Genomic DNA, 5,727 nt, shown 5'->3' on the forward strand with positions numbered 1-5,727 from the left:
TGAACTGAAACTTGTGCGTGATCCAAAAGCGGGTAACTTGTTTTTTTTTTTTTTTTGTAATGCCCAAAATTTAGCGCTTTTTGCTGTACAGGGCCTCTCATGATTTTTTTTGTTTTTTTTTTTTTCCCCTCGTTGACCCACTCTGGCGACCTAGTCGGGTCGCCCGAGGCTGGGGCGACGGAGATGGGTTGACCCAGTCGGGTGACCCAAGTTGGGTCGACCCAGGCGTGCGATCCTGGCTGGGGACAGCAAGTCGATTCTATAAGTTTGCTTGCCAATTTTGCTAGCCAGGTCGGCTCACCAAGTCATCTAACCATGTGGTCTTTGCCAAATCAAGAATTGACTCTTTAAGTCCACTCACAGCTCGTCAAGCTGGCTCACCAAGATGACTTACCGTCTTGCCTCACCAGGTTGCCCCACCAGGTCGCCTCTTCTTTAAGACCGCTCACCATGTCGGCTCCCCAAGTCACCTCACTGAGTTGACTATTCAGGTTCCCTCACCAAGTCGACCCCTTAAGTTCGCTCACCAAGTCAGCTCCCTAAGTCAGCTCACCAAGTCAAATCACCTAGTCATTTTACCACCTTGCCCCAGCAGGTGTGCTCGCCAAGTCGCCCCGCCGAGTTGCTTCTCTAAGCCCACTCACCATGTCAGCTCACCAAGTCGATTGTTCAAGTATGTTGCCAAGTCAACTCTTTAAGTTCGCTCACCAGGTCAGCCCACCCAAGTCGCCTCTTTAAGTTTGTTCGCCAGGTCAGCCCGCGCAAGTCGCATCAGCGGGCTAACTCGCCGAGTCACCTCACGAAGTTGACTCTTTAAGTGCACTCACCAAGTCAGCTCACCAAGTTGACTCACCATCTCACCTCGATAAGTTGGCTTACCGAGTTACCCCACCAAGTCGTCGCCTCTTTAAGCCCGCTCACTGTGTCAGCTCGTCAGGTCGGCTCACCAAGTCGACTAATCAAGTAGGCCCACCAAGTTGCCTCAAGGATAGCTCCTCACCATGAGTCGCCTCACCATGTTGACTCAATGAGTCACCTCACCATGTTGACTCTTTGAGCCCGCTCGCCGGGTCACCTCACCAAGTCGACTCGAGTATGTTGCCAAGTTGACTCTTTAAGTTCGCTCGCCAGGTCGACTCGCCAAGTCAGCTCACCATGTCATCTCAATGAACCAACTTGCTGAGTTGCCTCACCATGTCGGCTCTCTAATACCACTCGCCAAGTCACCCCACCAACTTGCACCGTTAGGCCCACTCACCACATCGCCCCGTTAGGCCCACTCTCACCAAGTGGACTCTTTAAGTATGCTCATAAAGTCGAGCCACCAAGTACTCTCACCAAGTCGACTCTTTAAGTCCTTTCATCGAGTCACCTAACCAAGTACTCTCACCAAGTCAACTCTTTAGGTCCGTTCATCAAGTCACCCCGCAAAGTCGACCCTCTAAGTTCGTTCATCGAGTCACCTGACCAAGTTGACTGTTTAAGTCCTTTCATCAAGTCACCCCGCCAAGCCAACTCTTTAAGTCCGTTCATCAAGAAACCAGAACAACTATTCTCACCAAGTCGACTCTGTAAGTCCGTTCATCAAGTCGGGGCACCAAGTACTCCCACCAAGTCGACTCTTTAAGTCCGTTCATCAGTTCACCCCGCCAATTACTCTCACCAAGTCAACTCTTTAGGTCCGTTCATCAAGTCGACCCTTTAAGTCTGTTCATTAAGTCGCCCCGCCGAGTTGCTTCTCTAAGCCCACTCACCATGTCAGCTCACCAAGTCGGTTGTTCAAGTACGTTGCCAAGTCAACTCTTTATGTTCGCTCGCCAGGTCAGCCTGCCCAAGTCGCCTCTTTAAGTTCGTTCGCCAGGTCGGCCTGCCCAAGTCGCATCAGCGGGCTAACTCGCCGAGTCACCTCACGAAGTTGACTCTTTAAGTGCACTCACCAAGTCAGCTCACCAAGTTGACTCACCATCTCGCCTCGATAAGTTGGCTTGCCGAGTTACCCCACCAAGTCATCTCCTCTTTAAGCCCGCTCACCGTGTCAGCTTGTCAGGTCGGCTCACCAAGTTGACTAATCAAGTAGGCCCACCAAGTCGCCTCAAGGATAGCTCCTCACCATGAGTCGCCTCACCATGTTGACTCTTTGAGCCCGCTCGCCGGGTCGCCTCACCAAGTCGACTCGAGTACATTGCCAAGTTGACTCTTTAAGTTCGCTCGCCGGGTCGACTCGCCAAGTCAGCTCACCATGTCATCTCAACGAACCAACTCGCCGAGTCGCCTCACCACGTCGGCTCTCTAATACCACTCGCCAAGTCGCCCCACCAACTCGCCCCGTTAGGCCCACTCACCACATTGCCCCATTAGGCCCACTCTCACCAAGTGGACTCTTTAAGTCTGCTCATAAAGTCGAGCCACCAAGTACTCTCACCAAGTCAACTCTTTAAGTTCGTTCATCAAGTCGCCCTGCCAGGTCGGCCCACCAAGTACTCTCACCAAGTCGACCCTTTAAGTTCGGTCATCAACTCACCCCGCCAGGTCGGCCCACCAAGTACTCTGACAAAGTCGACTCTTTAGGTTCGTTCATCAATTCACCCCGCCAACTCGGCCCACCAAGTTCTCTCACTAGGTCGACTCTTTAAGTTCGTTCATCAAGTCACCCCACCAGTTCGACCCACCAAGTACTCTCACAAAGTCGACTCTCTAAGTTCGTTCATGAAGTCACCCTGCCAGGTCAGCCCACCAAGTACTCTCACCAAGTCACCCCGCTAGTTTGACCCACCAAGTCGACCCTTTAAGTTTGTTCATCAAGTCACCCAGCCAAGTCGGCCCACCAAGTCGACTCTTTAAGTCCGTTCATTAAGTCACGTGACCAGGTCAGCCCATCGAGTACTCTCACCAAGTCGACTCTTTAAGTTTGTTCATCAAGTCACCCGGCCAGGTCGGCCCACCAAGTACTCTCACCAAGTCGACTCTCTAAGTCCGTTCATCAAGCCACCCCACCAGGTCGGCCCACCAAGTCAAATCTTTAAGTTCGTTCATCAAGTCACCCCACCAAGTACTCTAACCAAGTTGATTCTTCAAGTGCGTTCATCAAGTCACCCGACCAACTTCTCTCACCAAGTCGACTCTTTAACTATGTTCATCAAGTCACCCCACCAAGCACTCTCACCACATCAACTCTTTCGGTCCATTCATAAAGTCACCCCACCAAGTTGACCCTTCAAGTGCATTCATCAAGTCACCCCACCAAGTACTCTCACCAATTCGACTCTTTAAGTCTTTTCATCAAGTCACCACACCAAGTACTCTCACCAAGTCAACTCTTTAGGACCGTTCATCAAGTCACCTCGCCAAGTCGACCCTTGAAGTCCGTTCATCAAGTCACCCCACCAAGTACTCCCACCAAGTGGACTCTTTAAGTTAGTTTACGAAGTCACCCAACCAGGTCGGCCCACCAAGGACTCTCACCAAGTCGACTCTCTAAGTCTGTTCATCAGGTCACCCCACCGAGTACTCTCACCAAGTCAACTTTTTAGGTCCGTTCATCAAGTCACCCTGCAAAGTCAACCCTCTAAGTTCGTTCATCGAGTCACCCGACCAAGTCGACTGTTTAAGTCCTTTCATCAAGTCACCTCGCCAAGCCGACTATTTAAGTCCGTTCATCAAGTCACCAGAACAACTACTCTCACCAAGTCGACTGTATAAGTCTGTTCATCAAGTCGGCCCACCAAGTACTCCCACCAAGTTGACTCTTTAAGTCCGTTCATCAGTTCACCCCGCCAAGTACTCTCACCAAGTCAACTCTTTAGGTCCATTCATCAAGTCACCCCGCCAAGTCGACCCTTTAAGTCTGTTCATCAAGTCACCCCACCGAGTTGCTTCTCTAAGCCCACTCACCATGTCAGCTCACCAAGTCGATTTTTCAAGTGCGTTGCCAAGTCAACTCTTTAAGTTCGCTCGCCAGGTCAGCCCGCCCAAGTCGCCTCTTTAAGTTCGTTCGCCAAGTCGGCCTGCCCAAGTCGCATCAGCGGGCTAACTCGCCAAGTCACCTCACGAAGTTGACTCTTTAAGTGCGCTCACCAAGTCAGCTCACCAAGTCGACTCACCATCTCGCCTCGATAAGTTGGCTTGCCGAGTTACCCCACCAAGTCGTCGCCTCTTTAAGCCCGCTCACCATGTTAGCTCGTCAGGTCGGCTCACCAAGTCGACTAATCAAGTAGGCCAACCAAGTCACCTCAAGGATAGCTCCTCACCATGAGTCGCCTCACCATGTTGACTCAATGAGTCGCCTCACCATGTTGACTCTTTGAGGCCGCTCATTGGGTCGCCTCACCAAGTCGACTCGAGTACGTTGCCAAGTCGACTCTTTAAGTTCGCCCTGTTAGGCCCACTCACCACATCGCCCTGTTAGGCCCACTCTCACGAAGTGGACTCTTTAAGTCTGCTCATAAAGTCGAGCCACCAAGTACTCTCACCAAGTCGACTCTTTAAGTTCGTTCATCAAGTCGCCCCGCCAGGTCAGCCCACCAAGTACTCTCACCAAGTCGACCCTTTAAGTTCGGTCATCAACTCACCCCACCAGGTCGGCCCACCAAGTACTCTCACAAAGTTGACTCTTTAGGTTCGTTCATCAATTCACCCCGCCAGCTCGGCCCACCAAGTTCTCTCACCAGGTCGACTCTTTAAGATCGTTCATCAAGTCACCCCGCCAGTTCGACCCACCAAGTACTCTCACAAAGTTGACTCTCTAAGTTCGTTCATCAAGTCACCCTGCCAGGTCAGCCCACCAAGTACTCTCACCAAGTCACCCCGCTAGTTCGACCCACCAAGTCGACCCTTTAAGTTCATTCATCAAGTCACCCGGCCAAGTCGGCCCACCAAGTCGACTCTTTAAGTCCATTCATCAAGTCACGTGACCAGGTCAGCCCACCGAGTACTCTCACCAAGTTGACTCTTTAAGTTTGTTCATCAAGTCACCCGGCAAGGTCGGCCCACCAGGTACTCTCACCAAGTTGACTCTCTAAGTCCGTTCATCAAGTCACCCCGCCAGGTCGGCCCACCAAGTCGAATCTTTAAGTTCGTTCATCAAGTCACCCCACCAAGTACTCTAACCAAGTCGATTCTTCAAGTGCGTTCATCAAGTCACCCGACCAACTTCTCTCACCAAGTCGACTCTTTAACTATGTTCATCAAGTCACCCCACCAAGCACTCTCACCACGTCAACTCTTTTGGTCCGTTCATAAAGTCACCCCACCAAGTCGACCCTTCAAGTGCGTTCATCAAGTCACCCCACCAAGTACTCTCACCAATTCGACTCTTTAAGTCTTTTCATCAAGTCACCACACCAAGTACTCTCACCAAGTCAACTCTTTAGGACCGTTCATCAAGTCACCTCGCCAAGTTGACCCTTGAAGTCCGTTCATCAAGTCACCCCACCAAGTACTCCCACCATGTCGACTCTTTAAGTCAGTTCACGAAGTCACCCAACCAGGTCGGCCCACCAAGGACTCTCACCAAGTCGACTCTCTAAGTCTGTTCATCAGGTCACCCCACCGAGTACTCTCACCAAGTCAACTCTTTAGGTCCGTTCATCAAGTCACCCCGCAAAGTCGACCCTCTAAGTTCATTCATCGAGTCACCCGACCAAGTCGACTGTTTAAGTCCTTTCATCAAGTCACCCCGCCAAGCCGACTCTTCAGGTCGACTGTTTAGGTCCTTTCATTAAGTTCATT

Source organism: Cupressus sempervirens, chromosome 2 (assembly GCF_028749045.1).
Source record: "Cupressus sempervirens isolate cs-2001-9-10 chromosome 2, ASM2874904v1, whole genome shotgun sequence".
NCBI classification, from domain to species: domain Eukaryota; kingdom Viridiplantae; phylum Streptophyta; class Pinopsida; order Cupressales; family Cupressaceae; genus Cupressus; species Cupressus sempervirens.